The sequence below is a fragment of the Humulus lupulus genome, chromosome 3 (genome assembly GCF_963169125.1).
Source record: "Humulus lupulus chromosome 3, drHumLupu1.1, whole genome shotgun sequence".
Taxonomy (NCBI): domain Eukaryota; kingdom Viridiplantae; phylum Streptophyta; class Magnoliopsida; order Rosales; family Cannabaceae; genus Humulus; species Humulus lupulus.
The window spans coordinates 32,090,298-32,114,978 of record NC_084795.1 but is presented as its reverse complement, the minus strand read 5'-3'; positions in this window follow the sequence as shown (position 1 = coordinate 32,114,978).

Sequence of the window (24,681 nt, the reverse complement as noted above, 5' to 3'; positions counted from 1 at the left end):
TGAAATCGGGAGATTGTCCCAAGGGAAGCATCACCTTGTGAGCCGTGAAGTATGGCCTTTGTGGATGCTCAATATTCCATGCTTGTAAAAGATCCAAAGCGCGTGCTAAAGGTCCCACAAATGCCTAAGTACATACCTGTGCATACATCCCTAGGTGTGCATGGGGGAGCCTTGCTAGGCAAAGCCCCAGCAGGCGTGCAGCACGAGACCCTCGCCCAGCCTCGCGTGGGCCGCCTCGCGCGCCTCGCCCCAGCCTCGCGTGGGCCGCCTCGCGCCCAGCCTCACGTGGGCTGCCTCTCGTGCCTTGCCTCGCGCCCAGCCTCGTGTGGGCTGCCTCGCGCGCCTCGCCCAGCGCCTAGTGCACACCGCCTCGCCCCAGCCTCGCGTGGACCGCCTCGTGTGGGTTGCCTCGCGCGCCTCGCCGAGCGCCTAATGCACATCGCCTCGCGCACCACGCCCCAGCCTCGCCACGGTTGCGTCGCGAGGGTCTCGCGAGGGAGCATCTCGAACCCTCCGCCTCGAGATGGCATCCCCTATGGAGACCTATGGAAACCCCACCATCTAGCAGTAAAAGCTCAAGTATGATTCAAAAAGGACATGTTAGTACAATCTTGTACGGGGTACGGCTTTTAACACCCTGTACGCTTGACCATGGCACTCATACAAGACAAGTAGTTGGAGCACTAGGAGAGAGGGATTGGCCTGCATGCTCCCAACTAGATGTCAGAATCGACACCACTACCACCTGCGCCACTCCTCTGACAGTCGTACGGTCGAGTAGTGGAGGCATCCTCATGGTACTTGGCCATGTACTTGTACCAACAACACCACCTCTGAAACCACTCTCCTGACAGTGTACTTATGTACCACCTGGTCCACTGGACAACAATGTATCTAGGGCCATTAGAGCCCACTATATAATGACCCCCAATTCCACATGGGAGGGGGTTGGAAAATTCATTGTAGGCAGAGGCTATTGAGAAATATACAAAGACTTGCTCCATTGTTGATCTGTGTTTACTTTTCCTTAAAGTTTATTCTAAGTTCTTATATAAACATTACCTGACTTACCTTTGAGTTTTCCGATCTAATTTCGTTGACGAGATTTCACCGTCAACACCTTGGACAAGACATCACACCCCAAATGTGTAAGTAGATCATATCGTAGATTGCTTAATCAGTGAAAATCCAATGCACTGATCTAATCTCAGGACTCGTTCTTTTGAACATAGAATTACAACTATAATCCACTGTAACCTAGTCACTATAATTGTAACTATCCATATGTTCAGGATTTTAAAAATGTTTGTATTATTTCAATAATCATGTAATAAAACAAGCAAGTAACACGGTTTTCAAACTAAATGATTTCTACTACTTCTATCGACAATATAAAATTGCGTTACATGTCCGACATGGTTTTATAAGGGCATAAAACCCAACAAACTCCCACTTGCCCTTTTAAAACAAATGGGACATGTTTCTCAAAACCATGCATTCTACATGCTTCACAATTTCGCTCTCTGCTTATATCTTCGTAAAAGGATATGAAAGATTGTCTTCCAATGCTATCCTCATCACCTTCACATCACGCCTTCGCCACACATCCTCGATAATGTGGTGCTTTCTCTCTATATGCTTTGCTCTTTTGTAGCTATGAGGTTCTTTCAAATTTGCTATTGCCAATTTACTGTCACTAGACAAAATAAGTGGTTTATCCATTTCTGGAAGAACACCGAGATCCGTATAGAACTTCCTTAGCCAGACTATTTCCTTAGCCGCCATATACGCAGCTATGTACTCAGCCTCCAAGGTGGATTCTGTAATGGAAGATAGCCTAATGCTTCTTCGAATCACAGCTACTGAGATGGCAGACAACCTATCGTTTCTCCAAATCATAGCTCCACCCCAAGAGTAAACACATTCAGAAGTAGACTTCATGTCATTAACATCAGTCTAAAATCTGAATCTGTGTAGCCTAACAGGTTCAAAGATCCACCTGAAGAGACTAACATATAGTCTCTAGCCCATCAAAGATACCGACCCCCTCTATTGTTCATTTCCAAAGTTTTACTGACACTTGCTCACTACTCCCACTGCATAGCAGATTATCAATCACATCATACAACATAGCATGCATTAGATTTCTAATTGCAAATGCGTAAGGAATTCATTACATCTTTTCTTTCTCTTGAGGAGTCTGTGGTTAGAAAAATAAACTCCATGTCAAGATGCTAAACATCCTTTCTCAGAATTTGTTACAGAGTAACGACCAAGCACCTTACCAAAGTAGGTCGCTTGAGTTAGAGCCAAAATTCAATTATTTCTATCCCTGATATTCTGGATACCAAGAACACGACTTGCTATGACGAAATCTAAAATTTTGTTTCTAGCTAGTTCTTTATGTCTGATAATTTATTGACATTGTTTCCATTGAGTAAGATATCATCTACATAAAAGATTAAGAACACCACAATGTCTTTTTCCCTAAGTTGTTAAACACAAGGGTCAACTACATTTTGTTCAAAACCACAGGTCTTAATGTTTCCATTTAACCTTAAGTTCCAAGAGCGCAAAGCTTGTTTAAGTCCATAGATTGACCTAATCAGCTTGCCAACTTTCTTGTCCAACTACTTTAAATCCTTCTGATTGATCCATGTAAATGGTCTCATCAAGATAACCATTAAAAATGCTTCTTTGATGTCCATTTGCCTTATCTCTTAATCAAGAGTCGTGGCTATGGATAAGAGTATACTAAATGAATTTTAACATGGCTATTGGAGAAAAAGTTTTCTCTAAGTCAACTTTCTCTCTTTGCCACGAGTCAAGCCTTAAATGTCTCGACCTTTCCATCAACTCCTCTCTTCTTCTTATAGATCTACTTGCACCCCATGGGCCTAAAGTCCAATGGCACATCTACAAGATCTCAGACAAATTAAGAGTACTTAGACTCTATTTCTTGGTACTTGGCTTCAAATCAAAGATCCCTTTCAGACTTACCCATTGCTTATTTAAAGGCCAACAAATCATTGTTACTTGTGTCCCCAACCAACTTGTGGGTTTCACTATCCATATCATAGGTATCAGGTTCCAAGAAACTCTCCCACTATGACGAGGCATCGTAACTTTCTGACTTGGATTAGTGGTTTCTAAATGTACCTTGTTTTCATCAACTTGCGTCGGTGAGGATGGAACAATAGTATATCATTTTTCCATCTAATACTATTTTTCTACGAGACTTGAAATTCATTATGTAGTCGTTATCCAGAAAAGTAGCATTTGTAGAGCCAAACTCTTTCTTTTATACTAGACTATAAAACAGACCTCCCTGAGTACCTTTAGAATAGCCAACAAACAAGCAAATCTTAGTTCATTGTTCTAGCTTTCCTACCTTTTTCCTAAGGGCATAAACAAGACACCCTCAAATTCCATAATGACGTAGACTAGGTTCACGACCATTCCATAATTCTAGTGGTGTCTTGGAGACAACATTGAGACGACACACCATTTAAAAAAATGTCACATGCGGTCTCGATAGTATGTCTCTAGAAAAGATCTGGGTAAGAAGTTGGTAGAGTTGAATAGCTTATCTTAGAACACACATGTTCATAAACGCGTGATTCACGCCATTCAGCAACATCGTTCTGTTGCGGAGTCCTTGGGGCAATTGTTTTAGACAATTCTTCAAGATCAATTAAATGATCTTGGTTCTGATTATCCAAATATCCTCCATCCCTATCAGATCGCAAGATCTTTAACGTTTTACCTAATTTGGTTTTAAAGCCATAGCAATGAATTCTTTGAACTTCTTAACAAATTCTAAGAATTCCAATGCTTTAGGTACTTACATGAGTCTCTAGAGCAATCGTCGATGAAGGTGACGAAATACTCATAACCACCCCTCACTTGAACATTCATTTGTCCCTAGACATTTGAACATACTAGCCCTAGTGGTTCTTTGACCCTTTCTCCAATCACAGAGAATGGGCGCTTTGTCATTCTGCCATCGAGACTAGATTCACAAACAGGTATGGCACCCTAGGTGAGTTCCCTCAAAAGCCCAACCTTTGTTAGTCTTTGAATCCTATCATAGAAAATATGACCAAAGTGAAGATGCTAAAGGTACTTCATTTATAACGTTATTGACCTTTTGTCGTTTAATAGTCCTAGATTTAGCTATCTTAAACAACTCATTATTTAGAACATAGGGTTCGTTTAGTTTCAATAGGTATAGCTCGTTTTTCATACATCCACCCCACAATTCACATCCATTTAAAGAAATAGGATTTTATTACTTGTGAAAGTAACTACAAATTGTTGTTGATGTAATAAGAAAAACTGAAATTAAAATTTCCATTGAAAATCTGAATAAAATAAACATTGTCTTAAAACAATATATTTATTTCCAAAATTCATTCAAGCTTATCCTTTTGCCTTGTTTGATACGAATAACCCTTGATGGATTCCAAGTTGTGGCTTTTTATCCTTCATGGCTTTCCCAATGCTTAAAAGGTTTGAAAAATGTACATGCATGTTTAGTAGATTTTGATTCAGCGATCCAAAACCGAAGTATCATCCTCTAAAATCACATGCATCCAAGACAAATTTAATTATCTTGGGTTCCATATGCCTTGAGTGTGGGAAATCTTGTTCCAATTCCCAGTCTCCTTACAGTTGGAAGCACTCCCTTTTTTTTGTGTACTTATAATCATGCCATGCTCCAAGATGCTTTGCAGCATTTGGTGCCTTGCCAGTGGACTTCTTGTTCTTTTTGTATGAATTTCTTCCTCTCTTGCTCTTTGAAGAAGAAGCTTAAAGCAGCTTCTCCTTGAGCTTGTTTAGTAGTATTAGCATTCTTTCCTTTGCTTGAACCACCATCAACAATCCTCTTTGAAGGATTTGTTGATCATTGCATAGAAAAAATAGGAATATCTTTTACTATCACGAACGCAATGTTGTCCATAATCAACACCATGTTGATGCTGGACAAACATTTCGTGAGGTTTTCTCCATAGAGTAACCTTTTAGAGATTAGAGAGAGTACGAGGTAGGAAGCCTAGAGCTACGATTATCAACTAAGTAGAAATCAACGCATTGCTTGACAAATATTTATTCATTAAATTTTAAGAAATAGCATAACATACAAAATATTTTGAGATAAGTAAAATACTAAAATACTTATCTTCTATTTCTTAGGTACTTTAACTAGCCATGAACCCATGTGTCCCGATAGGCGAGAGTCACAAATATTCACTTAGTTAATAGAGAAACATCTCAATTTATAAAACGTCGTAGACTTTTATTAACTACCTATTCCATCCGATCAAAGTAACGAAAACTCATGTGTCCCGGTAGGCGAGAGTCACAAATATTTCTTACTTTATGAGTTTGACCCACGATTTCGATTATTATAGACTTAATTTGGTTTGCCAAGTTAATAAAATAATTAATAAAACATAGTTTATAATTTTTCCATTAATTCTAAAATTACCATTGAAAATTAATCCAAAAATTAGAATTAATTTGTTTCTAATCAATTATTAGGTCCAACTAAAAAGAATAACCTAATACAATTAAGTCCAACTTAAGTAAATGGGCCTTAACAATTCGAGCTTGCATGGAGGAGAGCTGAGTTCAGTATGTCGGACCCACTACTAAGGCTCCCTGACTTCCACACACAGCCCAAAAAGACAGGAATTTGAACCTTCGTTTTATTAATTGCTATTCAATTGATTAAGCCCAATCTAGTAATGTAAAGCAAATGAGCCTTCACAAGTGGAACACCCACAAGAGAGGAATTTAAAATTTACATGTTCAATTGGGCCGAAATAAAACCTAACATTTTATGAAAGTTTTATTTGAGTTTTCCCACATTTTTCTAAACAAAAAAATGAGTCATCATTATACTTATATTTAAAGCCCAAATCCAATAAATAACTTAATAATGATGCTAGATATGTTAATTTTCTTATTAATTGGATGAACCTAACATGAAAACCTATATGACATATTACACAACTTTATGCATCATTACATTTATCACCAAAATAAATAAATCAATTGCTAAAATAAATAAATCAATCAATATCTAAAATAATTAATTGAGTTATCAAAATTAATTAATTTATTAATTAATTACTATAAAGTTTTTCCCAATTGAAAACTTACCACATAATTAATTAAACATAAAATTAATTTAATTGTCATTAAAGAAAATATCTTAAATTTTTAAAATTGGATACTTAGATATTTCTTTAGCACAACAAAAACAAAAAAAATATCTTAACTAACTTTTATATTATATATATAAATATATATAAACATATATAAATATATATACGGTTAAACAAATTTTAAAAAACATTATATATATATATATAGATTTATACGTTTGTTTTTTTTTATAATATATATAAATAAAAATCAAACTATATATATATGAAAAGTTTTAAGATTTTTTTTTAATTGTGGCTGTCATATCCAAAAAATAAAAAAAATAAAGTGAATTTTTTTTAATGAAAACCCTAACTAGGGTTTATATATATCATATCAATTAAACATAAAATTTCAGCCGCCAACTACCAAAAACAAAAAAATTGTGCAATTTTTCAATAAGCATTTTACCAAGCGCCAATTAAGATCTCAAAATGCATGCATGAAAAATATGACAACTTAAATTAGCAATATGACACATAAACATTCATATCAAATTTCATGTACCATCCAATTAAACTTTTAAAATTAAACATGTCAACAATCACATATAATCATGCATTCTTAACATCTAGATCTAGGCAGCCTAGGCTCTGAGGCCAATTGTAGGATCTTGGAATTTAAATCCAGATGCATGCTTCCTATTATTTTTCCAAACACATAATTGAAACATAGAATAAATGACGTACATATGAACATCATATTCGTAAATTAACATAAACACAAAGATGTAGAAACTTACGAATACGCAGCGGAACTGGAACAACTCCATCCTTCAATCTCTCTAACCCTTGATTCCTTTCTGTAGCAGATTATTATCAAAAGATTGAACAAGATCAGCAACACAATCTTCCTCACCAAGTCTTTGATCAACCTAGAACTAGTGTGGGCTGGTTCTCAACACATGAGATAGAGATCTTGAAGAGAAGAAGAAGAAAATGGCCTATAAAGGTTAGACTGTCTAGGTTTTCACTTACCAATCAACTGAAGCTCACTTCCTTATGAAAACCCTAGATATCATATTCCTTATATAGGCAACTTAATTGGATTTTATTTAAATTTAAATTAATAAAAAATAATAAAAATAAAAGCCTTGGGCTGCCATAAATGGACTTGGGCCCAATACCTTTATTTTGAATTTAAATCCCAATTGGGCCTAAATTCAAAACCTTTTATTTATTTTTTAATTAATTAATTAAATCCTTATTCAAATTAACTAATTATAATTTGAAACTTGATTTAATTTAATTTATTTATATTGACACCAATTTATCAATATTAATAAATTTCCCCAAATATTCTCTAAATCTCATATCTCTGTAAATTTTCCAAAATTGACCTAGTCAACTTTTAAAAATACTAATTGATAATTAAATCAATTAATTGACACATTCTAGATGATTTACTCAAAGGTGATGCGGGGACCATGGATCCATGAAATCAAGCTCCAATAAGTTACTGTGAATTTATTTACGAATAATTTCACTACCTTATTAATTTCTCGTGACTCCACTATAGACTCGGAATTGAACTCTTGAATTCACAGAATGCATTTTCCAAACCATAAATACGTTATCCATTGTTATAACCATTACAATTAGTCAATCCTCTATCGATGACTTACTAACGAGCTGGGTGAAAATTACCGTTTTACCCCTCATCAGTATTTTATGCTTAACTCCCACTAAGTTCCTTATAAATGATATTTCCGTGAACTTAATCACAGAAATGAGATCTCAATCATTTAATCTTTTGAACAAAGTAATTAAGGAAATCATCTTTTCACTTCTCATATAGAAGTTATAGATTTCATATCTATGAATAATACTCCCACTCAATTACACTACTAAATCTCCAAGATGTAATATGGGCTAGACCATAGGGTAAGCTGGTAACGAACAAGTCAAAAGATTTAAATAGTATAATTAGCAGAATATTATCAATCAGAATTAAGATCGACTTAACATATGGTCAACGTCGTGACATTGATTAGATTCGATAACAAGGATACTTATTTATCAATCAATAGTCAATATCGGTCCTAGTCCGATGTAACTAAATACATCCGATCTTATCTACTTGGTAAATGCCTTGGACAAGACATCACACCCCGAATGTATAAGTAGATCATATCGTAGATTGCTTAATTAGTGAAAATCCAATGCACTGATCTAATCTTAGGACTCGTTCTTTTGAACATATAATTACAACTATAATACATTGTGACCTAGTCACTATAATTGTAACTATCCATATGTTCAGGATTTTATAAATGTTTGTATTATTTCAATAATCATGTAATAAAATAAGCAAGCAACACAATTTTCAAACTAAATGATTTCTACTACTTCTATCGACAATATAAAATTGCGTTACATGTCCGACATGGTTTTATAAGGGCATAAAACCCAACAAGAAACATCTCGAGTCTGAGATGCTACCTCCCACCAAATGCGGGCATCATCTTGAAACATGTAAGTGGCGCATGCCACCCTATCATTACCTACCACCCTCATGAAGTCCAGGATGGAGGTGACTAGTCTCATCCATTGTTTTGCCTTAAGTGGATCTAATCCTCCTTCAAAGATTGGAGGATGTTGCTTCCTGAATCTCTTGTACAACAGCTCCCACTTGTTCCCAATATCATATGTTGTACGGCTAGTGCCACAATAGGTGGCAAGTCTGCTGCAACATTCCCTCGCAGAACATGCTGTCTCAGAAGGTGAATCTTTTCTTATTGACTCTAAAGTGTAGCTTGCATGTCATCAAGCATCTGCTGCCAGTTCTTAGGGACTGGCTGAGGGTTCTGACCCTGGTTATCATCTCTAGCCTCGATCTCAACATTGGCTAGTCGAACTGATCGCCTTGGAGGCATAACTCTCCAAGTTTATCTGCAATCAATGACTTGGATGATCAGGCAATGATAGCAGGTTTCTAAAGTCACCCCATGGTCTAATACCACAAACAAGCAACAATATGCAGTCACAATGCTAACGTGCATTTCAACAATTATCCACATACAGTAGCAATGCTAATAAGCAAACCTTATCATGTACACATATTAGTCAAAGGTCAGGCCCTATCAGTACATCTCAAGCTTCCTATTAAACAGGCAGATAAGGCAATCATATTTCTTTTGAATAGTCAAACATATAATCACATATATAGTTAATAAACCCTGAGTCAAGCTTGTCTTTAGCGGCGAGTGTACCTGCCCAGTCAGTCTTCAGGATCCCTTAAACCTAGACCGCTCTGATACTAAGTTGTAATTCCCTGGATAGTCAAGACCATTACACTATGTATTTTAAATAGTGCTGAACGTGCTAATCAAGTCATTTGGATATAAACGTGTTATTAAGGATAATTAATGAATTAGGGTTAAAATATTTTGATCATAGGAATAGTTGTTTTTCATTAAAAAGTATGAGTTTGTAAATGGGATCCCAAAAATAAGTGTTTACAAGGCATTTACAACTTTAAAAAAATAATTACAACTGCCTAAGCGGCAAAATTAAGTTTGGCTCTAGTCCCTGTTGATCCCTCGGCCGTGACGGTCAAGCAGCTGCAGATGTACACGTCGCCCCTAAAGTTCTCCAACTGGCTGATCCAACTTTCTTTTTCCCTTACATGCACCACATAGCACCCGCTAGCCAAGGCTCAACAAGAAAACTTAAATAAAAAAATACAAATAAGCAACAATATATAAACAATAAACTCAGATAATTCAACTCAAATAATAATAGGACATAAGCAATGAGCTAGGTAGTAATATATTTTCTCAATCCAACACATAATTCAATCTCAACATTCAATACAGTTAGCTAAGTGCAAATGACACTTATGTTTATTTTAGTGACGTTCAGGCCCAACGCCCTTAGGCCGAGCCCTCTAGTCTTATGGCTGACCCTGGCACGCTTAGGCTGGGCTGCATTCCGCACGGTTAACATTAGCTCCGACTCCCTTAGGTCGAACTTCTAGATCAAGTATAATCAAGCAATTAAATCGCATAATACACAATCAGTTGTAGCATAAAAAACATGCCTAACCAGATATATTCAAATACATATATAATCATAATCATAATCATATTCTCTAACAGGAGTCCGAGCCCCGATCACGACCACAAATGGAGTTTTCTTACCTTTGGTCCAAGCGCAAGCAAACACGACTCCCGAGAACGATCCTCTCCCAAGCCTTAGCAGTAACCTAGTCACAACCCACAAATAACATTCTCGTTACCATTTAATTCTATAAGTAAACCCCGGGACTAATCCCTTGCTCTCGCGACTTCCAATTTCCCCACATGGGGTGGTGAAATTGTCCCCTGAGCCCCTGGACCTATGCCTTAGCACTGCGGCACAACCTATCAGGCGCCGCGACCCTCAGCCAGGGCCACCTTGCCTTGGACCACCCCAGTGCCGCGACTCGGAAGAACAGTGCCGCGGCGCCCTTGCACGAACCCAGAAAATTGGGTTTTCCACCATTTTTCCCCGAGCCAAAACTCCCAAATCTCATCCCAAACTTGCACCAAGGCCCCAAATGAGTCCATGGCTCTCAATAATGCAACATAAGCACTACAAGAACCTATAAAACTAAACCAAATCTCTAACCCAAATCAAAACCCAACCATAGCTTAAAAATTTGCTAAAACTTAAACCACAACATGAATTCATCAGAAAAACAGAGCATAACCTTACCTCAATGAAGAATCACACCCCTGTGTTATTGTCAATCACTTTCTAGCTTCAATTTCCTTCAATACCCAAGCCTTTTCTTAACCCAAATCAAAATCCATCCACTAGCTAAAAACTTAACCTAAACTAAAATCACGGCAGAAATCCACCAAAACCAGAGCAAAAACCTTACCACAACAGAGAATTTTGACCCCCTGTGGCTTGGGTTCTTGGTCTCTGACTTGAGGGCAAGTCACGACCCTTGAAGCTAAGTTGCGGCCCGCCTTAGGATGGTTTCTAGGTTTGGTAAGGCTCGGGGGCTCGAACCTAGGCGCTCGGGACAATTTTTACTACCCGGTAGAAATTGAGGTCTCGAAGGCTAGTTTTTATCTACTAAGTATTTATTTGGATTAGAAGTTGATAAATACCTATTGGCCATTGGGACTAGGTTTATCGCCAAGGCTTAGGACTGAGGATCATGCTCAAAACCGTTCTGTAACAACCCCAAGTTCGCTAATGAGGCTTAAGGGCCTTGATTAGTGTGCCAGGAGGGCATTATTGGGTTTAATGTGATTTGAATGATTCTATGGATTTAAATGCATAATTATGTGATTAATAATGCTTGTATGATTATAATGGTATTAATGTGATATGTATATATGGTAATTGTGAGAACCACATTATTATGTGGGTAGGTCTGCAGAGCACGACTCGAGGCGATCCTAGGGCTAGTCAGCGGGGAAAAATCACAACAGGGCTTAATAGTTGACTTTGGATAAGTCAGGGGTATCTCAGATATCGGGTAGCTATTTAGACTATCGGGTTATGGAAATAAATATATGGAGATATATTTGAGGTTAGGAAGTCTAGGCGGGAATATTGGGGGATTTTACCGTTTTGGCCTCGGGGACATTTCCAGCACCCCGAGCCTCGAGATTGATTTAACTAAGCCAAAGTTAGACTTAGCCAAAAAAAAAAGCTAGTGGAACAGATATAGATCGACTCTTTTTTTCTCTCTCTCTCTCTCTCTCTCTCTCTCTCTCAAGGAGGAAAACATAAAACACTGAGAATTTAGGGGATTGAGCTTGGAATTTGCTGGGAATTCAGTGGGGATTTGAAGCTAAGCTCAGAGATTATCCAGGAGATATTTAATGAAGGCTAAGGTAAGGATCAAACCATGTTTTTGAAGTTTCAATTCTGAGTTTTCAGTTGGGTATTGAGGTGATTTTAGTTTCTATGTTTAAGGTAGAATTTGAGCTGGAAAGCTTTGGAAATTAGCTGGGTTTTGATTAGGGAAAGGATTCCATTGAAGAGGTAAGCTTTAATTTATAAATCAAAGGTTTAAATCTAAGCTTTGACTGGTTGGTTTTGAGTGTTTATGCTCTTAAGTTTCAGAAATTAAAAGTATGATTTCTATGAGTTTAAGTTGACTTTTTATGTTGAATTGTGTAGTTTAACTTGTTCTGAAAGTGTTGGGATTGTTGGGTGTTGAAGTAGGGAGCTTAAGGGTGGTTTTGGCTAAGGTTTTAAACCTAGAAATGGTGGGAATTCTTGGTTCAAAGGGAAGGGGCGCGACTCTGTTCTAGAGCGCTGCGGCCCTAGGTTGAAGATGAGCCAAGGAGGCTCGGCCAGGGGTCAGCGCCGCGGCGCCCAATGCTAGGGCCGCGGCGCGTGTCTTTGTCCAGGGCTGCCCTTTGTTCTATTTTGAGGCCAGGGCCGCGGCTAAGCCTCAAGGGTCGCAGCCCTTAGTTGTGCACTTGAACGTTTAGGGTTTTTAAGGTCGGGAATTGAGCCTAGAGTGCTCGGGATCAATTTCACCACCGTGCTTGGTAGGATTCGATTTCCCGGAAGTTAGTTTTGTACCCGAAAACCTATATTTGGATATTAATGAAACCTAATGCTTTGGTTGTGACTAGGTGATAAAAGCTTAGGCTCGGGAACGGATCGTGCTTGAGGAGTGTTGCTTGTAAATAATAACCGCAAAGATTAAAGGTAAGAAAACTGAACCTGGTTGAATATATGTGATGGGACTAAGGGTTCCTTATTGTGTATGCTTGAATAGATGGTATTATTCCATGCAAGCTATTTAGTGAACCAAGGGCCTAAGGGTGCCAAGGGTTACACTAGCGCACAGGGCGCGACTTGGTCACTGGTAGCCGAGGACAGCTTAATATGCACTTAGCTCGGTTTAAGCGGGCCGGAGTCAGTGGGATAAACAGAGGGTGTGACCTAAGTAGTCGGCCCTGATTATTATGTGATATGAATGTTATAAGTGTTTGATTACATCCATGCTTCTGAATATATGCTGAGTGATTAATGTGGATTATTTGATGAGAGTTCATGCTTAGTGAATTTACTATCTGTTATTACTGCTTGTGTTGCACATCATGTTTTCTTGCTGGGCCTTGGCTCACGGGTGCTACGTGGTGCAGATAAAGGCAAGGGCAAACTTGATCAGCCTTGATTAGGAGAGCTCTGCGAGCAAAATGTACATGACCAGCAGCTCAGCTGCCACGGTTGAGGTTTAGGCAGGGACGCGAGACCCAAAGATTGTCCATTTTTCCTTAGTATGGCTAACAGTTGTTTGTATTATTTTGGAAGTCTGTAACCCAACTTTTTAACCCTGCTCCTTTTGGGATCCCATGTATATAACAGTTTAATTATATAAAATGAAACTTTTGAGACCAAAACCTCTTTAACCCTAGCTTTTACATGTTTAGTGACATGTTTTTAAATTAATGAATTGATTAGCAAGTCTTGCACCTTTATAAGTACACAGTGTAGCGGTCTTGGCTATCCAGGGCGTTACATGTTCTATTATCTCCGCTTGGCATTCAAGGTAAGAAAATTGCACCCTTGAGTGGTTATAACGCGACTGAGATTCCCAATACTTGAACATGTTTACTGTATGGCTAAATGATTGACTTGGAATATAAGAATGGATGACCTAAGAGAGTTGGAGCTGATAATTTACGCACAGAACGTGACTCGGCCACGGTGAGCTGAGGTTAGCTAGATAAACACTCGACTCGGCCTAAGCAAGCCAGAGTTAGTGGAGTAAACAGAGGGCACGACCTAAGGGTGCTGGCCCTGGATATTGTATATGGATTGAGATAAATTGCTGAACGTATATGTTTACTGATATTAGTTTGATGTCTATGACCTGTTGAATATTTGAATAACTATTTTATGGTTGAATGATTATCATCACTGATTATGTATTACTGTTATGGTTTTCTTGTTGGGCCTTGGCTCACGGGTGCTACGTGGTGCAGGTAAAGGCAAGGGTAAGCTGGATCAACTATGAGTTGGAGAGCTCTGGGGGCGAGGTGTACATTGTCAGCTGCTTGTCCACCATGGCCGAGGGAAAGTACAGGACAGAAGCCTAAAACTTGTAATTTTGCCATTAGAGTGGTCACTGATTGTATATAACTTTTGAGAATTTTGTAGCTTTGTCTCTTAAACCCTGTTTTTGGGATCCCATGTACCAAACATATATTTTAATGAAAAATTAACCGTTTATGATCAAAATATTTTAAACCTAATCAAGTTGTTGACCCTAGGTTCACATTTTTAATTCAAATAACTTGATTAGCAAGTCCTGTACTATTTTAAGTACAAAGTGTATCGGTCTTGGTTATCCAAGGCGTTACAACTTGGTATTAGAGCGGTCTAGGTTTAAGGGTTCTTGACACTGACTGGACATGTACACTCACCGCTAAAGACAAGCTGGACTTAGGGTTTGGTAATTGTATATATGTGATTACACGCTTAAGTGTTTGAATGAAATGTAAATGCTTTAATCTGTATGGCTAATAGGGAGCATGAGATACTGATAAGGCCTGGCCCTTGACAACTATGTGACTATTATGGGGCATGCTTATTAGCATTGCTGCTCCATGTGAATGGATATTTGAATGATTATTTGCATCTTGATTGCTTGTGGTTGGTTGAGATTTGATGGTGGACTATGGAAAGATTGTTACCCTGTCATCATTGTCTGACCACCGAGTTATTGATTACATATAAACTTGGATAGTTATGCATCCAAGGCGATTGATATGACTAGCCAACGTAGGGTCTGAGGCTAGAGATGATGACCAGGGCCAGAATCCTCCACTAGTCCCCAAGAACTGGTAGCAGATACTTGCATACATGCAAGCTCGATTACAGAGTCAGGAAGAGCATATCCATCTTCTGAGACAACAGGCTCTGTCAGGGAGTGCTGCACATATTTTTCCACCTGCTATGGCACCAGTTGTATAGACACCTAAGGTTGGGAATAGGTGGGAGCCACTGTATGAGCGGTTCAGGAGACAACATCCTCCAACCTTTAAGGGAGGACCAAATCCACTAAAGGTTGAACAGTGGATGAGCATGATTACTTCTATCTTGGATTTTATGAGGGTGGAAGGTAGTGACAGGGTGGCCTATTAGAGAGGATGCCTGTATTTGGTAGGAGGTGGCATCACCGACCATAGATGTTTCTACTATGAGTTAGGAGGGGTTCAGAGACTTGTTCAACCAGAAATACTATAACATTGTTGTCAGGGCAGCGAAGGTGAATGAGTTCGTGGGGCTGGTACAGGGCAATATGACAGTTACAGAGTATGCCCGGAAGTTTGATAGGCTTGCAAAGTTTGCACCAGATCTAGTGCCTATCGATGCAGTCAGGCAGGATAGATTTATTAGAGGGCTTAATGCTATGATAGCCCAGGATGTGAGAATTACAACAGTACCTGGGGGAACCACTTATGCTTAGGCGATTGAGAAGGCACTTACTGCTTAAGAGGCAGAAAAAAAGATCTGGAGGGAAAGCTCTGCAAGACGGGATGTTCGTAGGGCAGTGCCTCCATCAACATGGTTCGGTAGGGGCAGAGGCCCTAGTGATTTGAAGAGGAAGACCCCTGACACTTCGACCACTGCTGGTCCTGATAGGAGGGGTCGGGGTGCTCAGGGTGGTCGCCAGGGAGGCAGTGAGACATGGAGGAGTTACCCTGAGTGCATGAGGTGCAGAAAGCGCCATCTGGGCGAATGTCGGGCAAAGGCTTGCTATCTGTGTGGGGTGGTGGGACCCCTCAAGAAAGACTGCCCAACAGCAAGGAAAGAAGAACCAGGGAAGGTGGACAACTTGACTCCAGCTCGAGTGTTCACCTTGGCGCAGGTAGAGGCCGAGGCTAGTCCCTTAGTGACGACTTTCTTTGGCTCTTCTTATACTATATTGATTGACTCTGGTGCTACACATTCGTTTGTTTCTAGTAAGGTAATTGATAGATTGTGTAGACCTAGTGAGTACTATATAGCGGGGTTTGGGACGATATTGCCAGCAGGGGAACTGATAGCTTCTAGGAGATGGATTAGAGCACTGCCGGTGATGGTAGATAGTAGGGAACTATCAGTAGACTTGATCGAGTTGAGTATAGATGATTTTGATAAGATCTTAGGGATGGATTGGCTGGTCAGATATAGGTATACTATAGACTGCAGGAAGAAGATGGTGACTTTTGAGCCTGAAGGAGAGGATCCCTTTGTTTTCGTGGGTGTGGTGCATAGACCCTGCGTACCCGTGATATCAGTATTGAGGGCTAGGGACCTATTGCAGGGAGGTTGTATAGGTTTTCAAGCCAGTGTGGTGGATACTACCAGAGTTTTGCCAGTAGGGTCGGGAGAGTCCAGATTGGTTCGCGAGTTCTTGGATGTGTTTCCTGAAGATTTACCAGGGTTGCCACCTAACAGGGAGATTTAGTTTGTCATCGAGATAGCACCGGGGACAGAGCCAGTGTTGAGGGTGCCATATAGGATGGCTCTAACAGAATTGAAAGAGTTGAAGATACAGTTGCAAGAGCTTCTTGATTTAGGGTTTAACAGGCCTAGCTACTCGCCATGTTGTGCTCCAGTTCTGTTTGTGAAGAAAAAGGACGGGACTTTGAGGATGTGTATAGACTACCGAGAACTAAACAAGTTGACCATAAAAGAACAAATACCCTTTACCAAGGATGAATGACCTGTTTGATCAGCTGTAGGGAAACACAGTGTTCTTGAAGATTGATCTTCGATCTGGTTATCACCTATTAAGGATCAAAGATGAGGATATACCAAAGACGGCCTTCCGAATGAGGTATGGGCATTATGAGTGTACGCCCTAAATACCCGCGCACTATAGGCGAGCTGGAAAAGGGCCTAGTTCGATCTGCCACGTGTAAATCGTCCACCCGAAGCTGTTGTTATGGCTTCCGTCTGTCTAGCCCGAGCTATTTAGAGAGTTAGCAGTTTACTCGAGGGCAACGGGTCAGCAGTACGGATATCACGAGCTGGCGCTACATCAAGCTCGTGATGCGACAGAGATCTGACACCTGAATCCTTATAAAGACAACCACGCAATATAAACGTGCATGTATCAGACATCACGTGTCTATTCCATTCCTGAATTCTCGGACACGCAGTATAAACGTGCGTATTCAGACATCCCACGCCAGGTATGGGCCGTGCGGCCCATTGCCCCTCCTTACCTATTGATTAGACCACACTTCACTGTAAGGTTTTAGGAGTTAATCATTAGTGTCACAGAGATGACGTGAAGGGTAAAGAGATCACGGGATGACCCCATTGCCAACCCAGGTATCCTCTTCCTATAAATACCAAGACCCTGGGCATTGCAAGGGGTTGGCATATTCTTGTAAAGAAGTACTCTGTAAGATATAATCAAGAGACATCAATAATATCGACTGGTGGACTAGAGGGATTTTAACCTTCGAACCACCTAAAAAGAAAGGAGTGATCACCTTTCGTGATATTAATTTCTCAAGTCTAGAATTTAGCTATTTTCATATTACGGTTCACCAATTAGACTAATCCATCCTATTTATTCGTATAATTATGCGTTGGCGAAGAACCGCGTCAACAATTTGGTGCTTTCATTGAGAGGAAATAGATTGGTGCTATCGCAAACACCAGGTCATGGTGGTTACTGGTTCGAGACATGGTAACGAGGTGTATCAACATGATGGGCAGGAGGCCCACTATGCCGCCATATCTGATGAACAAAACCCCGAGATCCAGCAACGATCGGGAAAGCAGTCGATGGGCCAGGACGACACCGGGAGTTCGGCGCCCCGGCCGCCAAATCCGAACTCGGGTTTCCTGACAGCGATAGAGATGGAGAACAAATAGTTGAGGAGTCAGCTATCCAGAGCAAGCAAGCAAATCAAAGAGGTCTTGGCCCGGCTACCCCCTCTTACAACCGATGCTAACGTCGGAAAAAGGAAAAGTGGGACTCACAAGTCCCGTCGGGATAACTGGCCCAGGCCCAGTCGATCAGTCAGAACCTCAACCTTGAGTTCTACTCCCGCGTCACGCCACCACCAGGAAACTGTGTTTGAGGAGTTTCCCAGGACCAATCAGCAGTTCAGCCAATCAGTTCGAACCTTGACTCCTAGCTCGATTCCACCATCGAACGCGCCTAGAAGATCTCGTGGCAGCTCGCAGAGGAGATACAGGGAAGGCTTGCGAAGACAACCTGCTTTGGCCAGCCCTCCCGTGCCACGGGTAGACTGCCGAGCATAGGATGCCAGAGATGGCAGGGTAGAATAACCGCGAGCTAACTTGATTCGCTCGGACGGGACTAGGATCGCGTCACCAGTTCGGCATCCCCAGTAGCTCCCGTTGGAAAAGCTTGGAGCCTGCTGCTGGGGGTGAGGATCCGGGACCTCCCCGCGTGCCCGGCTGTGATGGGAAGGACTGGTGGGAGGAGGATTTCTTTTGCTACTCCCGTGTGTCGGAATGTCTCGAACTAGACGAGGAGGAGATGGGTATCTTATCGACGGACTGGGAGCCACCGAAGTGGCAGATTCGGTGGAGACTTGAGTAATCTCTTTAGTTCGGCGCGAAGCCCTCAGGCCACCTCGAGGGTCGACCTTCGAGATCGCCTCAACTTGCAGAGGGGGGATCCGACTAGGAATGGAGGTCGTGCTCACAGAGGGGACGGTCTTTCCAAAGGACTTGACAGTGGGAATGTCCCGCCTAACCAAGCTCAAGCTTGGAGGGACAATAACCTGCCTAACGCGTACAATGGAACTAGAGCTAATTGACAGCCCCAAAACAACCAAGGGATTAAAGACCAGACCCTCAAGCATTTAGCTCAGATGGAGGAGCTAATGAAGAAGCTCTTGTCAGAAAAGGAGAAGGACGAGTGCGACTCGGGGGACGAACTCGAGCTTTTCGCCCTCAACATAGCAGCCACAACATACCCGACGGGTTTCCGGATGCCCCACTTGTCTAAGTTCGATGGGGACAGAGACTCGTCTGATCATTTGGGTATGTTCAATACCCTGATGATGGCCCATAATATCGGCCCTGAGCTGAGGTGTTTGATATTCCCTTCCACCTTGAATGGGCCAGCTAGGCAGCTATTCAAGCAGCGTAGAAAGCATTCCATCTGTTCGTGGAATAATTTTTCTACCGACTTCAAGAGGGCGTTCCGAGCTTCTCAAGCTGCCCACGTCAAAGCTGACACCTTGGAGAACGTGAAGCAACAGCCCGGGGAACCTTTGAAAGCTTACCTGAGCAGGTTCGCAAACATCGTGGCTCGAGCCAGGGACGTGGACGATAGTTCCAAGCTTATGGCCTTGAGGACTGGAATCCTCGTTGGCGGTGGGCTATGGAAAGAGATACAGAGAATAGGTGTCAGCACCGTGGATGAATTCCTGAACAAGGGCCAGGAATGGATAAACCTGGAAGAGGCGCGAGCGTCAGTCACTGGAACCAGCCAAACCCTTGATTGACCCATTGGAGTGGAAACGGATGTCGTAAAAATGACTCAAAGCGTTGCACAGAATAACCAAGGGGGTGGAGGTAAGAGAAAAGGGAGCAGCGAGGGCAGCCAACACGGTCTGAAGAAGAACAAGCCCATGGAGAAATTTGAGCCACTCTATGCGGCTTATACCGAGCTCACAAACACTAGGGAACACATTTTCCTAGCGAACTTTGCCCGCCTCCCCTGGAAAAAGCCGGAGCCTTTGAATCACCAGAAGGCCAAGAGGGACCCTTCCAGGTTCTCTCGATTCCACAACGACATTGGCCACAACACTGACGATTGTAGGCATTTGAAGGATGAGATCGAGACACTCATCCGAGCCGGACCCTTGGCTCAGTATGCGCGGAAAAAAGTTCCTGCTAGTCAACCGGCCCCAGAAGCTTCGGTAAATCAGCCCGGGCCCCTGATAAGTCAGGATACCCCTCCTCCTGTGATAGGGGGAGAGATATCCACAATCTCCGGAGGCCCCCACTTGGCTGGCACGAGCAGAGGTGCCCAGAAGAGATATGTCAATGAGTTAAAGGCTCATAACGGAGTGGAGTTCGTCCCAGAGCAACATTTACCCAAACAACAACGATTGGAGAGGCAACCAATCATTTTTACCGAGGAGGACTCTAGTCAGGTCCATTTCCCCCATAACGATCCTCTAGTCATAACCGCCCAACTCGCTAACCGGAGAGTTAGGAGGATACTAGTCGATAATGGGAGCTCGGTGAACCTGGTGTTCCGGCCCACGCTGGAGAAAATGGGACTGTCTGTCACCGAGCTGAAGGCCACCTCCATGATGCTGTATGGATTTTCTGGAGAAGGGTCGGTAGCGATAGGAACAATCGAGCTAGTAATAACCTTGGAGAGATGCCCTGAACTATCTCTAAGCTCCTTGAATTCGTGGTTGTCGATTGCCCCACCGCCTACAACGTTATTCTGGGTCGACCTACGTTGGTGGAATTTGAGGCCATAACCTTTATCCTCCATCTCGCAGTCAAATTCCCCTCTTCTATGGGGATATGTATGGTCCAGGGTGATCAGCTCGCTGCCAAGGAATGCTATAGCATTTCCATGAAGGGAAAATCACGTCCCGGGCAGCAGACGATGACCATTCAAAGCGCGGATGAGGAATCTCAGGAGGTAGGACCTACTCCTGAGATAGAAAAACCTCAAGAAGCCAATGGGGAGGGGATCACCTTGAATGATGATATCGACCCCAGGATAGGCGAAGATAGATCCGAGCTGCAGGCCATCGAAGAGCTCAAGGAGGTGAACATCGACCCGAGAGACCCCTCTAAAGTGGTGAAGCTCGGGAAAAACCTGTGTAATAAGAGGAAGGCAGAGCTGTTGAGATTTATACAGGAGAATCTAGGTGTGTTCTCCTGGTCTCACGAAGACATGATAGGGATCAGCCCAAGCATCATCATGCACACCCTCAACTTGGACAAGAACGTGCCTGCGAAGTCCCAGAAACAAAAGCGCCTAGGCACAACCCGAGCTGAGGCCTTAAAGGAGGAAGTAGCTCGACTTTTAACATGCAGCTTTATTCGCGAGGCAAAGTACCTGATCTGGGTTGCCAATCCTATTTTGGTCCCGAAGCCCAACGGGAAGTGGCGCACCTGCATCGACTTTTCCGATCTGAATAAAGCCTGCCCCAAAGATTACTTCCCCTTGCCAAGAATTGATCAATTGGTAGATGCCACGGCGGGGCATGAGCTCATGTCCTTTATGGATCCATACTCGGGCTATAACCAGATTGCCATGAACCCGGCGGACCAGGAACACACTAGCTTCATGACCCCAACTGACGTTTATTGTTACAAGGTCATGCCCTTCGGGCTGAAAAATGCAGGGGCTACATACCATATGTTGGTCAACAGAATGTTTGCTAATTAGATCGGGAAAAACATGGAAGTTTATGTTGAAGACATGTTGTTCAAGTAAAAAACTGCCGATAACCATGTCCCCGATCTGAAGGAATGCTTTAAGATTTTAAGACAGTACGACATGAGGCTGAATCCCCAAAAGTGTACCTTCGGGGTTGCGTCAGGGAAATTTCTGGGTTTCATGGTCAAAACCAGAGGAATAGAGGCAAACCCCGATAAGATCAGGTCACTACTCGAGATGCCATCACCCTGGTCACGAAAAGACATCCAAAGTCTGACAGGAAAGGTGGCAGCCCTTAATCGGTTCATTTCCAAATCTACCGACAAGTGTTTGCCATTCTACAACCTGCTCTGGGGAAATAAAAAATTTGAGTGGACCGAAGAATGCGAGCGTGCCTTCCTCGACCTCAAGGTACATTTAGCCGAGCCGCCCGTGTTGTCTAAGCCAACAGCGGGAGAGCCTCTTTTTCTTTACTTGGCTGTCACGGAAGATGCGGCTAGTGCCGTACTAGTCCGGGAAGAAGACCGGTCTCAGAAACCAGTCTATTACATTAGCAAGAGGCTTCTCGGAGCTGAATCTCGATACCTGTTGATGGAAAAAATGTATTTCTGCCTTATCATAGCCTCCAGAAAGCTCAGACCATATTTCTAGTCTCATTCAATCCACGTCATAACCGATTAACCTTTAAGGCAGGTTTTGCAGAAACCTGAGGCATCGGGGCGTCTTTTGAAGTGGGCTATCGAGCTCAGCCAATTCGAGACACTGTACGTACCGCGAATTGCAATCAAAAGCCAAGCTCTGGATGATTTTGTGGCAGAGTGCACGAGATTCCAAGAAGAGCCAGTGGAAGAACTGGTACGAGCCTCGTGGAAAGTCTTTGTGGATGGCTCGTCTAACGAGAGTGGATCCGAAGCTGGAATCATTTTGATATCCCCGGAGGGACATCATTTCCACTCCGCGTTGCGATTCAGATTTGAAGCATCCAACAACGAAGCCGAATATGAAGCTTTATTGGCTGGGCTAAGGGTGGCCCAGGAGCTGAAGGCCAGCTCTATCCAGTGCTATAGCGATTCCCAGCTCGTGGTAAACCAGGTATCAGGAGAATACCAAGCGCGGGGAACCAAGATGGCGGCCTACCTAGCCAAGGTAAAGAAGGAATTGTCCGCATTTGAGCACAACTTAGTTGAACAAATACCTCAGGAGCAGAATGCCAATGCTGACACCTTAGCAAAGCTTGCCACCTCCGGGGAGGCCGAAACTGTGGGCCTGGTACCGGTGGAATTATTGAAAAATCCAAGCATAGAGGAAGCCGGGAAGGAGGTCGAAATGATCGACACCAGGCCGACCTGGATGACTCCCATAGTCGAGTACCGCACGACAGGAAAGTTACCTGAAGAGCGAAACGACACAAGGAGGGTACTTTACCAAGCTCCGAGGTATACAATGATAGATGGGACGTTGTATCAGTATGGTCTTTCTTTACCTCTTCTGCGGTGTGTTCTTCCAGGCGAAGCAAAAACCATTCTACAGGAGGTGCATGAGGGATTTTGTGGAGATCACGCTAGGGGGCAAAACCTGGCCTTGAAGGTATTGAGGCAGGGATATTATTGGCCCACTCTATTGAAGGACTCGATCTCTTATGTCAAAAGGTACGACAGGTGCCAGCGATTCGCCACGGTCGCCCGAGCCCCTCCCGTCGAGCTGAAGATGATCTCATCCACGTGGCCATTCTCGGTTTGGGGGATTGATTTAGTTGGCACCTTGCCCACAGGAAAATGAGGAGTTTGCTACGCGGTGGTGGCTATTGACTACTTCACAAAATGGACAGAAGCAGAGCCCCTGGCGACTATTACATCAAAGAGGGTCCTCGACTTTGTGATTAAGAATATAGTCTGCCGATTCGGGCTGCCAAAAAAGATCGTGTCGGATAACGGAACCCAGTTCGATAGCAACCTCTTCACCGATTTCTGCAAGAGGCACGACATAGTTAGAAGCTTTTCCTCCGTGGCCTACCCCCAGGCTAATGGACAGGTCGAGGCTGTGAGCAAGACACTAAAAGCAAGCCTTAAGAAGATGTTGGATGAAGCCAAGGGAGTTTGGCCTGAACAACTCGCCCAGGTGTTGTGGGCATACCGGACCTCGCACCGGACTTCGACGGGTCACACTCTTTTCTCCCTGACTTTCGGGAGCGAGGCCGTCCTTCCTATCGAAACAAAGATAGCCTCGCATAGAGTCCGAGCATTTGAACAAGACTAGAACGACAAATTGCTCAGCGCGTCCCTCGACCTAATTGATGAAAAACGAGAAGCTTCGCAGCTGCAGCTCGCACATTATCAACAAAAGATCACTCATTATTTCAACTCAAAGGATAAGAGACACATCTTTAACTTAGGCGACCTGGTGCTCCGAAGAGTCTTCTTAGCCGGTAAGGATCCCAAGGATGGAGTGTTGGGACCAAACTGGGAAGGACCCTATCAAATAATAGAGGTTGTGAAGGAAAGGACCTTAAAACTAGCTTGGCCTAATGGAGAAGCAGTCCCACGGATATGGAACGCTATACACCTAAAGAAATATTATCAGTAGTCATACTTTTGTAAGGCTTAATTATGAAAGCCGCCTTGTTTTATTAAATAATGAGAAGTAGATTCTTCGTATCATTGTATGTTTTCGTGAGTGTGTAGTGTTGGAAGAGCATGTTCCAAGTAACCAAGAAAGATCCCTTTCTGGTTACTTAGGGGGCATATGTTCTGGATTCAACCAGGTCCCGAAATTTAGAAGTTGATTCAAATTGATTAATCGATGTTTTTCTTAAAAAGCACGAGGTATCAATAAAAAATTAACGCGAACTAAGTTTTTAAAATCAATGTCCTGGATACAACCAGGTCCCAAAACTTAGAAGTTGATTCAAATTGATTAATCGATGTTTTTCTTAAAAAGCATGAGGTATCAATAAAAAATTAACACGAACTAAGTTCTTAAAATCAAATATGTCCTGGATTCAACCATGTCCCGAAACATAGAAGTTGATTCAAATTGATTAATCGATGTTTTTCTTAAAAAGCACGAGGTATCAATAAAAAATTAACGCGAACTAAGTTTTTAAAATCA